The sequence below is a fragment of the Raphanus sativus genome, chromosome 9 (genome assembly GCF_000801105.2).
Source record: "Raphanus sativus cultivar WK10039 chromosome 9, ASM80110v3, whole genome shotgun sequence".
NCBI classification, from domain to species: Eukaryota; Viridiplantae; Streptophyta; class Magnoliopsida; order Brassicales; family Brassicaceae; genus Raphanus; species Raphanus sativus.
The window spans coordinates 1,880,884-1,893,674 of NC_079519.1; the positions used below are offsets into that span (position 1 = coordinate 1,880,884).

General features: G+C 31.0%; 1 pseudogene; it reads right to left on the reverse strand.

Moving 5' to 3' along the window:
- Positions 1–6,919: 6,919 nt before the first annotated feature.
- LOC108836642 (protein EARLY FLOWERING 3-like) lies at positions 6,920–9,057 on the reverse strand (annotated as a pseudogene).
- Between the last annotated feature and the right edge of the window lie 3,734 nt (positions 9,058–12,791).

Consider the following 12,791-nt stretch of genomic DNA (forward strand, 5'->3'; position numbering starts at 1 on the left):
AAATATTAAAAAATTAGAATGATTCCTATATACCATGAAAGATAGATTAGAATACATTAATTCAAATGTACAATTTGGTTTTGAGCAATTTTTAAACTAAAGTGAAGAGTATAAACTTTAGTATATATAGCATTTACCGAAAACTCATTATTTTAGAAGTGGTTAACCCACGGATTTTGGAAAATTTAAAGAATATTAAAATCTAGTTTTTAGTGTATATTTTCATCGAAAACTAACATAAGAAGATGGTCAAAGAGTTCAGAACCTCTTTTGTCTCCGCTTCTCTATATAATTAAGATTTTATAATGCTAATTACACTAATTTAGGCAGTATATCAAATTTTATTTAGAAAAATATTAAAAATATTAGATTGATTCCTATATAACATGAAAGATAGTTTAGAATACTTTAATTCAAATGTCGATATTAATTTGATATTTTTTAAACAAGAGTGAAGAGTATAAACTTCAGTATATAGAGCATTTACTAAAAACTCATTATTTTATAAGGGTTGTTAACCCATGGATTTTCGAAAAATTTTCAAAAATATGAAAATCTGGTTTTGAGTGTATAGTTTCATCTAGCACTAACATAAGATGATGGTCAAAGAGTTTAGAATCTTTGTTTGTCTCAGCTTCTCAATATAATGAAGATTTTATATTGCTTATTTACTAATTTTAGGCAGTATATCAAATTTTAGTAAACAAAATATTTAAAAAATAGTTAGATTCTGATATACAATGAAAGATAGACTAGAATAAATTAATTCAAATGTCGAATGTGGTTTGAAATTTTTAAACTAAAGTGAAGAGTATAAACTTCAGTATATAAAGCATTTACCAAAAACTCATTATTTACAAAGAGGTTAACCCACAGATTTTGGAAAAATTTCAAAAATATGAAAATCTGGTTTTAATGTAAAGTTTCTTCGTAACTAACATAAGATGATGTCAAAGAGTTTAGAACCCATGTTGTTCTCTGCTGCTCAATATAATGAAAATTTTATAATGCTAATTCCACTAATCTAGACAGTATATCAAATTTTAGTAAACAAAATATTAAAAAATTAGAATGATTCCTATATACCATGAAAAGATAGTTTTGAAAACATTAATTCAAATGTCGAATGTGGTTTGAAAAAACAAAAGTAAAGTGTATAAACCTTAGTATTTAGAACATTTTATCAAAAACTCATATTTTAGAAGGGGTTAACCCACTTATTTTTGAAAAATTTCAAAAATATGAAAATCTGGTTTTGGTGTATAGTTTCATTGAGCACTAACATAAGTTGATTGTCAAAGAGTTTAGAACTTTTATTGTCTCCGCTTCTCAATATAATGTAGATTTTATAATGCTAATATCCACTAATCAAGGTAGTATATCAAAATTTTAGTAAACAAAAATATTAAACAAAAATTAGAATGATTTCCATATATACAATGAAAGATAGTTTAGAATACATAATTCAAATGTCGAATGTTGGTATCAAATTTTTAAACAAAAGTGAAGAGTATAAACTTCAGTATTTAGAGCATTTATCAAAACCTCGTTATTTTAGAAAGGGTTAACCCGGATTTTGTAAAAAATCTCAAAAATATGAAAATATGGTTTTAGTGTATAGTTAAATTGAGCACTAACATAAGATGCTTGTCAAAGAGTTTAAAAAACCTCTGTTGTCTCCGCTTCTCAATATAATGAAGATTTTATAATTCTAATTCCACTAATCTAGGTAGTACATCAAATTTTAGTAAACAAAATATTAAAAAAAATTTAGAATGATTTCTATTTTACCATGAAATATAGTTTAGAAAACATTAATTCAAACGCCGAAAGTGATTTGAAAATTTTAAACAAAAGTGAAGAGTATAAACTTCAGTATATAGAGCATTTACCAAAAAACTCATTATTTTAGAAGGGGCTACCCACGGATTTTTCTAAAAATTTCAAAAATATGAAAATCTAGTTTTTAGTGTATAGTTTCATTGAGCATTTAACATAAGATGATGGTCAAAGAGTTTAGAACCTCTGTTGTCTACGCTTCTCAATATAATGAAGATTTTTAATGCTAATTCTATTAATATAGGCAGGGTATCAAATTTTAGCAAACAAAATATTAAAAAATTAGAATGATTCCGATATACCATGAAAGATAGATTTAGACACATTAATTCAAATGTCGAGTGTGGTTTTGAATTTTTTAAACAAAAGTAAAAAGTACAACATTCAGTATTTAGAGCATTTATTCAAACACTCATTATTTTAGAAGGGGTTAACCTACGGATTTTGGGAAAATTTTCAAAAATATGAAAATCTGATTTTAATGTATAGTTTCATAGAGCACTAACATAAGATGATGGTCAAAGAGTTTAGAACCTCTGTTGTCTCTGCTTCTCTATATAATGAAGATTTTATAATGTTAATTCCACTAATCTAGGTAATATATCAAATTTTTAGTAAACAAAATATTAAAAAATTATAATTATTTCTATATACCGATAGATTAGAATACATTTAATTCAAATGCCGAATGTGGTTTTAAAAATTTTAAACAAAAGTGAAAGAGTATAAACTGCCAGTATATAGAGCATTTACCGAAACTCATTATTTTAGAAGGGGTTAACCCACGGATTTTGGAAAAAAAATTAAAATATGAAAAATCTTGTTTTAGTGTATAGTTTTATTGAGAACTGACATAAGAAGATGGTCAAAGAGTTTAGAAACCTCTGTTGTCTCCGCTTCTCAATATAATGAAGATTTTTATAATGTTAATTACAACTAATCTAGGCAGTATATCAAATTTTAGTAAACAAATATTTAAAAAAAATTAGAATGATTTCCTATATACCATGAAAGATAGTTTAGAATACATTAATTCAAATGTAGAATGTGGTTTGAATTTTTAAACAAAAGTAAAGAGTATAAACTTCAGTACATATAGCACTTACAAAAAAACTCATTATTTTAGAATGGGTTAAACCCACGGATTTTCGAAAAATTTCAAAAATATGAAATCTGGTTTTGTGTATAGTTTCATCTAGCACTAACATAAGATGATGGTCAAAGAGTTTAGAACCTCTGTTGTCTCCGCTTCTCTATATAATTAAGATTTTATAATGCTAATTCCACTAATCTAGGCAGTATATCAAATTTTAGTAAAAAAATATTAAAAAATTAGAATGATTCCTATATACCATGAAATAAATATTAGAATACATTAATTCAAATGTAGAATGTGGTTTGAAATTTTTAAACTAAAGTGAAGAGTATAAACTTCAGTATATAGAGCATTTACTTAAAACTCATTATTTTAAAAGGGGTTAACCCACGGATTTTGGAAAAAATTTCAAAAATATGAAAATCTTGTTTTAGTGTATAATTTTATCGAGCACTGATATTAGATAATGGGCAAAGAGGTTTAGAACCTTTATTTTCTCCACTTCTCTATATAATGAAGATTTTATAATGCTAATTCCACTAATCTATGCAGTATATCAAATTTTATTAAACAAAATATTTAAAAAAAATTAGAATGATTCCTATATACCATGAAAGATAGGTTAGAATACATTAATTCAAATGTAAAATGTGGTTTGAAATTTTTAAACTAAAGTGAAGACTATAAACTTTAGTATATAAAGTATTTACCGAAAAACTCATTATTTTAAAAGGGGTTAAACCACAGATTTTGGAAAAAATTAAAAAAAATATGAAAATCTTGTTTTAGTATATAATTCCATTGAGCACTGATATTAGATAATGGTCAAAGATGTTTAGAACCTTTATTGTCTCTGTTTCTCTATATAATAAAGATTTTTATAATGCTAATTCCACTAATTTAAACAATATATGAAATTTTACTAAACTAGATATAAAAAATTAGAATGATTCTTATATACCATGAAAGGTAGTTTAGAATACGTTAATTAAAATGTAGAATGTGGTTTGAAATTTTTAAACTAAAGTGAAGAGTATAAACGTGAGTATATAGAGCAATTTTTAAACTCATTTTTTAACCCACAGATTTTCGAAAAATTTCAAAAATATGAAAATCTGGTTTTAGTATATAGTTTCATCGAGCACTAACATAAGATGATGGTCAAAGAGATTTAGAACCTTTATTGTCTCTGTTTCTCTAGATAATAAAGATTTTATAATGTTAATTTCACTAATCTAGTTAGTATATGAAATTTAGTAAGCTAAATATTAGAAAAATTAGAACGATTTCTATATACCATGAAAGAGACTTTAGAGTATATTAATTCAAATGTAGAATGTGGTCTAATTTTTTTAAACTAAAGTGAAGAGTATAAACTTCAGTATATAGAGCATTTACCGAAAACTCAATATTTCTGAAGGGGTTAACCCACAAATTTTTGAAAAAAAAATCTATAAATAAGATAATCTTGTTTGAATGCATAGTTGCATCTTGTATTGACATAAGATGATGGTTAAAGAGGTTTAGAACCTTTGTTTTCTTTGTGTCTCTTAAGAATAAAATTTTCATTGTGGTAAGTCCAATTATTTAGGCTGCATATGAAGTTTTACTAACTTAATTGTTAAAAATTAGAACGATGTCCTTTTACCATATAAGAGATTTTATCATACATTTATACAACACTAATGAGTATAAGCTTAGAAATATAGAGCATTTAACCTAAAACTCAATATTTTCGTAGGGTTAGTACACATTTTTGAGAAAAAATAAAAAATATGACAATATTGTTTATATGTATATTTGCATCAGAAACTAACATAGGATAATCATCAAGGAAGTTAGGAACCTTGGTTGTTTCCATTTCTCTAAAGAATAGAGATTTCATAGTGATTAATCCACTAATTTAAGAAGTACTAGATCTGGATTCGCACAACCGTACGGATATTTATTTTATATAATTAGTATATATTTAAATGTATATATCTTTTAAATGCAATAATTTTCTATTTTCATACTGTAAATTAATTAATTATTTCAAATCATCATCTGCATATTGCTTTTAGAATATATATGTCCTATTGAATTTGCTTTTAATAATAAAACCAATTTTTAATTTATTTTTTAAATATCACATATGAAATAAATCATGACTTTTATTTTAATATATAAGATAAGAAATAATATATTAGTTTGTTAAGAGTTTCAGTTTTGTAGGAATTGATGGTTAATTTATGCTTGATAAATTATTAAATATATTTTTAGTAATAAATGAATGATAACTGATTTCTAGTTATGGTCTATTTTTGTAAAAAAATCACACATGAATCAAGATTGTGACTTATGTTTTAATATATAAGATATTAAGTTTTATTAAAACAATTTTTAAGAAATTAAACGATGAACATGTACCATGCAATACAATTTATGATATGATAATAAAAATTTAGAATGTAGTTAGAAATTGTTTTAAAAATTAAAGAGTATTAATTCAGTGTATAGAGAATTTAACTAAAAACTCAATACTTTCTTAGTATAACCTACAAAATTTGACGGTAAGCTAAATAAAAACTCACTGATCCGGCGGTACTGTTCATCAAAAGGAAAAGGATCTACTAATCGCCGGATCAGTGATCATACATTCGACCAAAATACAGAACGTTAATAACCATAGACACAAGATTTCGGTTTGTCTACATTTATTGCGCCATATAAATATCCGTTATTGTATGTCCTGTCACCAATAAATGTGCATCATAGTATGACATCGGTTGTAGCATACAAAACCGAAGACTGTTTATCAACATGATATGAGATTATCATCAACGAGTATGACATGTAACGATCAATGATTAGTCCTTTCTGAAGAAGGTTTTTATTCTTTTCCACCACACAGTGGAGACTTTTATACCAACCATTGACTACCCTACGTGAAAAACTCAGTAGACTTGTAAACTTGTTCTCATCTTGATGGTCTTTTTACTTGTCTTGATCCACATGCTAAAATATAATAGGTGAAGACAACAGAATCTAAACAAGCTAGTCAATGATCTATGACCTCTAATCCGAAAAGCCTAGCCTAGTAGATGAAACGTCCAGCTCAGAAGATCCAATATTCTAAGCCAAACGAGACTATTGATACTGCTCAGTGCTCACACATCCAACACCAAATTGACTGTACCAAGCCGTGTGGGACGGATTAGTAGTAGTTACTATTTTCCACTCAACGACTTTTATAAAACTGTTTACAACTTCTCGGCTTTACTTCATTCGTTACTTATTAATCGATTAAAAAATTCCATGTTCACTATTAGTACTAGGGGCAAAGCCCCCGCGCAAGCGCGGAGGTCGTAGATGTAGTCGTTGCTCTATCACAATGTGAGCATGTATTCCCGTATTTATGAAGTTTTTGGTTTGCTGTAGTCATTGTTGAACTGTGCTAAATTATCTATGAAACTATTGAGGTTCATAGGAGAGAATGACATCGGTGTGATCATCAAGGAAGCATAGTTAGGTTGCCCTTGTAATAATCGTAGGAGAGAATGACATCAACTTGATCATCAAGGAAAATAACAATGTAGAGTGGGTTGTTGGGTTTACGAAAATCGACAATTAGCTTCCATAAGTGAGGGTTTATAAATTTGGATAAGGCTCATTAGGTTCTTAATGACCAAGCAAAGTAAAATAAAAAATTTCCAAATAAAATTGTTTGACTTTTCATTTTTTTTTGTGTGCGTTCCAGTTTAAGTGACTTTTATACTATCTATTCAATACTACAATTTTGGATGTTACTTTCTCTTCAGCTTATTGAGTTATCTTTAAAAGAAACACGTATATTATGTATTATAAACATATACCAAAGCTAATAATAATATGTTATTATCAGTACTGTATAGAAGTGTCTCAGAAGTTGGTTCACACGATGAATTTTTTTTTCGTTAAAACGATTTTTTTTTGTATATATCTAGAAGTTCTAAATGTGTATATAAGGTACGGGGAAGAGTCATTACACGTTTGTGGTCTTCATGTTTGAAGGCTTGAAGATTTTTTTTTTATATTGTAAATATTTGGAGCATAACATGTATCACAATTTCTACTTTTTAAAGATACATATAGAGCAAGTCGCAAACACAAATTACGAAAACGATCAAGAAAAAAAAGACAAGCGTAAGAGTGGTTAGAAAAGGAGTCGTAGTGTCTACGTTCTTCCTGTATCAACCGGAAAATCCTTGCAGCATTCTCACTCGCCAGCTTGGTGTTGTGCGGAACCACCTTTATCACTCTCGCCACCCCACCGCCTACATCTCTTGTTGTCTGAGTAACAGTTGTTTTCGTGGTTGTCGCGTCGTCATCATTTGCTCATTGTTGTCGTCATCATTTGCACATTGTTGCCATCATCATCAACCACTGACAATGGCGGAAAAGAGTTTGTACCACTTGGACTACTGCTTCATGTGCTCCTTTGCCTGCTCTTTCTAGCCCGTGGATAAGACTTTGTTGGCTGCTGTTGTGAGATCGCTTCATTAACGGAGCTCTGTTGTTGGGTGTTAACGGACTGAAGGTTTCCAGGATACACAAACTGATTCACTTGCTCATTGGGTTGCTGTTGTTGTTGTGAACCGTAAGGGTTCATCATAGTGGGCATTATACCATGAGGAGGGAAGTAACCATTACCAGGAAAAGGAGGTGAACTACCACCGCCCATGAAACTACCCATTATTGACGGGGGCCTCTGTGTGTCCTCCTGGACCTGGGTGAGGCTTGTATATTAGCCCTTTGGAAGGAGACATTACAGGGACCAACCATTGCTGATTTCCTCCAGGGAGAGGAGACTGAGGAGGATAGTAACATCCATTACAGCTGGTGGTGGATCGCTCGCAAAAGGCATGATGTAGTTGGACGGTGGTTGATGCTGACCTTGGTTTGGCGACTACGTTCTCAGCTGAGCATTCCATTTTATGTTGGTCAGTCTTCTCTGCTTCTGTGGTTGGTAGCGTGTGGAAGAAGAGGAGGCTTTGCTATAAATTCTGAGGGAAGAAGCTTCTTCACTGGATAGCGTTTAGCAGCAGCTTTACCGAGATAACTGATCTCATCGAGCAGGACATCTGATGATGAAGCAATAAGTCCTTGAACCTGATTATTTTTATTGTTATTATTATTGTTATTATGAAAATAAATTACAGTTGACTACGTTTGAACAAAACAATTATTCATGAAACCTTCTGAATTTGAATTTACCTTAATCAGTCTGTGCAACTCAAATAGTTGAACCGCAAATATTCTTTGTTGACTGTAAGGAGAAACATGGTCAGATCAAGAAAAAGGACATAAATCATAAGTACCGCAAAGAGAGATAGTCCCTGTTGAACAATTGAATCAAGAATCAAGAAGCTCTAAATCAAAAAAAAAAAATGATGAAGTAAATCAATGCGTCAAGAAACTGAAGACATTAAGCAAAAGGGTGGGTTTTACCAATATCTAGCTTACCGCGATAAGCTTTCCACTTTATAAACCCACCGCTTCAACAACGACGAATCTATAATCTCCCGTGGAGAGATTGTACCTTGAGACAGATCCGGACAAGAACATAACGGGTAATCTTTGTCTGATTGTGTCGGTCGAAAATCTAAAGCTTTCCCAAAGAGAAGCGTTGAGACGATCATGCAAAAGGAGATTCCCGAGTCCGTTAACGGAAAGGGAGTAAACCGGAGAGACTAAAACAGGCGTTAACCAAACCGGTTTTTGGCTTATACGGTCTTCGATCACAGAGTAAGGGGAGAGGTTCATTTTCCCCGAGATTGAAACGGGAGAGTCGCGATTCGAGGACCAGATTGTGGAATCGGAATCGACATGGATGATTAGAATCCGGAAGAGGAACCGTCTCCGAGACTGAATAAACCAGCTTTGAAGATAGAGTTACATGAGAAGAGGAAAGCTTCTTTGTAGTTGTCCATGAATCTGAGGTTAGAAGCAGTGAAATTTGGATAGGCGAATTCCGTGCAAAGAGGTAGATGAGACCGAGAAAAAGACGAGATAGAGACAAAAGAAAAACCTAGTTTTGCAAGCAGAGAAAGTTTTCGTGTAGTTACACAAAAAAGAGCTTTTGGGCCATGGTTTTAGGAAAAAATTGCTACAAAACCCATTTGATCACAAACACGTTATTACAAATAACAAAAATAAATAAATACCATGTGGGGCCCACATTTCTGATGACGTGGCAGCTCAGGAGTGAAGACACTGTCCCATTATATTATAGATTATACACACATTATTTGAATTTTCAGATGTTGTTGCAGACATGATAAGTTTCTTGGGCTTCCACTTAAAACCAATTGACAATTAGTGGAGTGGCCCAAATCCCTTATATATTACTAATGTTCCTTTCATATTTCCGATGTGGGATCTTCTCTCCAATACCCTCCCTCGAGATAATGGTGCGTATAACCATTAATCTCGCAGAATCCATCGTATCCCTCCGAGATAATGCTCTTTTTCTAGCTATCTCGAAGAACTGAGTTTTCTCTGGGCCATCAGCTAATGGGTTGATCGGGCCACTGTCCGGGCCGGATTAAAGGGTCAGAGTATTGTGCCGACTCTAATACCATGTAAATCTAAAGAGAATGTATGTTTGTGAACTGTTGTGTTATTCCATTCACCACATCGGGTATATATACTCGTTACAATATATTCACATGAGATTTGTCTATATCTACAACTACCCAACAATATCTTATACACAATACTTATCTTAAGACCCAAGTATATTCTCGAATCCTTCTAGAACGGTTTAGTTGACGTTACTAAACCGGACCACTCTTAACAAGACACAAGATCTTGTAACAGTTATCTAGTGAAACCATATCCATGTTTGAAAAGGATGAGACTGTTACACATATTTGTTGTTAAAAAAAAAGAAGACTGTTATACAGTACATGTTATAATTAATAATTAATTAATAAGGTTCCTTATGAACGAGCCAGAGGATTCGAGGGGAAAGGGGAAAAGTGTCTATTCCAACCTGAACAATTTGGATCGTGCCAAATACAACCCGAACTAACGTTTAGTGCCAAATACGATCTGAACTCAATTAAATCTTTAAAAACCTACCCGAACTTTTTAAAACGTGCATAAATCTACATTGAAATATTATTAAAAAGTTGAAATTACATAAACTACTATTTTTCATCGTATTAAATTTTAAAACTTTGGTGATAATTTTTTCTGATTTATATAAATCATAACATGTTTTTACTTATTATATCTTCAATAAACTTAGATATTACTAAAATATAAATAATAAAATATTTATAATTAAATTATCTTAGATATACTTAAAATTTTAAAGTTATTTATAAAAAAAATGTATAGATTATTTTTATTTTTAAAACTTAGGTGAATTTTTTTCAAAGTTATTATTATATATTTTGATATTTTGTTCAAAATTTTTGAAGTTATTTATATTTTGAACCTTTTACCTTTCAAAATTGAACAAAATATTAAAATATATAATAATAACTTTTGAAAAAAATCACTTAAGTTTTAAAAATAAAAATAATCTATACAAGAAATTTTTATAAATAACTTCAAAATTTTAAGTATATTTAAGATCATGTAATTATAAATATTTTATTATTTATATTTTAGTAAGATATAAGTTTATTGAAGATATAATAAGTAAAAACATGTTATGTATTTATGTAAATAAAAAAAAATTATCACCAAAGTTTTAAAATTTAATACGATGAAAAAATAGTAGTTTATATAATGTCAACTTTTTAATAATATTTCAATGTAGATTTAAGTACGTTTTAAAAAGTTCGAGTAGGTTTTTAAAGTTTTAATTGAGTTCGGGTTGTATTTGTCACTAACCATTAGTTCGAGTTGTATTTAGCACGATCCAAATTGTTCAGATTGGAATAGGCACTTTTTCCAGGATTCGAGAGTCCACACCACAGACAAGGCACGTGGCAGTGGTGAATACGTGGAAGGAGATGAGAAAGGTTGAGTGGTGGCAGTTTTTTGGGCGGGAAGAAATAAGGGCGGGAAAGTGGGACCCAAGTTATGGCAGTCGGCTAAATGGCGGGAAAGAGAGAGAGCAGAGTATGACTAGGACATTGCTTCGAGCAACGAGCCACCGCTTGCGTGGCCCACTGACTTCTCTCGTCTGGGCCTTGATGGATATAAATGAAAAGGATCAAATTCATTAGGAAAGGAAAAAGATTTAAATAATAACATAATTCAACATACATATCCACCTGTATCTTTATTGGTCTTTCTCAAAGCAAACATTAAAAAAATATATATAAAGTACTTGGTTTCTTTTTTTTTTGCCATCTCGTATATTATATATGAAAAACATATTACAAAGAGAGGCCCATAAATGATCCGTACAATATATGTCACACTAAACCCAAACCGTTAACTTAAAAAAAATTGAGACCCAAGTCCAAAACACTCTTCACGTCTCCCCACGTGTGCGAAACTGCAGCAACAATGGGACGCGTGTTAGTGCAGGAAGCTTCGTCATCTCTCATGGTTTTTGGTCGCCGCCGAGATCGTAAACCGAAACCTCACCGGAATCGCGAGTCACCCACTTCCTTCTCCATAGAAGTCAACGCTGTAATTAAACGAATCACATCCACCAGACTCACCGGGACAAGCACCCACAACCATCGAGTTCCACTTCCAACGACAAATATTGAAGATATAGAAATCAAAGTCTATCACAGAAAAGCCCGAACTTCATAGAGCATCCATCGGTTACACCGAAATCTTGTCCAAATTCAGCCTCTAAACCACCGCAAGTAACAACTTTTCACACAACTCGAACTACATCTACGAGAAACGAAAGCCGGTGATCACCATCCGAGAAGAAACGGCACGATCCCAGAGTCTAACGCCGGAAATAAATGATGGATAACCCATCGTTTCCCGGAAAACCATTGCCGGACCACCACCGCAGAAGACGGTGTATAGCCGGAAGCAAAGACAAATCGGTGCGAAGACGATGCCACCGAAACTATCGCTGAGACAAAGCAAAGAAAAAAAAGAAAAGAAAGATTTTGCCGGACCGACGGTGACTAGGAGAGCCAAACCCACTGGCCGGAAGCTGATGATCACTTCTGAGTTTCTAGAGAGAGGTCGGAGATGATTCTAAAGAGAGATATCTTCTTTGGGAAAATATTTCCTTATTTGTGAATGTGTTTTTGTTATAAAGTACTTGGTTTAAAAGATGCACAAGTTTTTTTAAAATAACAAATTCAATTAAATTTATTTTAATATTTATATTAAATATTTTTAATGATAAATATTTTCAGTTTTTATTCATTTTTAAGTTGTTAAAATATTTATAAAAATTTAAGAACGAAAATATCTATTATATATTTTCTAAATTATAAGAATTTAAGGAATATCAGTTTTTAAATAAATTACCAACTAAAACTGTAATTTTTAATCAAATTTATATAATCACTTCTATATTTAAGTGAAAGGAGAAAATATAGGGTTATCTTGTTACGTATTTGGATAGTGTTAAAAGCACAAGATTTATATTTCTTTTTATAACATTTGTCGGAACTCATGAATCTTATTTGTAAAATCTATTTTATTTAACATGATTCTCAACATGCACATTCATATTTCAGAGTCCCTTTCAAAACCATTCATATCATGGATTCAACCTCAAAAATTATGGAAGATGCAAAATTTAAAATTCGAAGCTAATCAATCACCATAGACTATGCCTGCGGATGCTCATAAAGAGTTTGAGCGCTATTACTAACTATGTTCGATGGCGAAATGGCTAAGTCAGGATCATCAGAATCCAACCAAAACAAAAATTGTATTTTCTAAATATTAT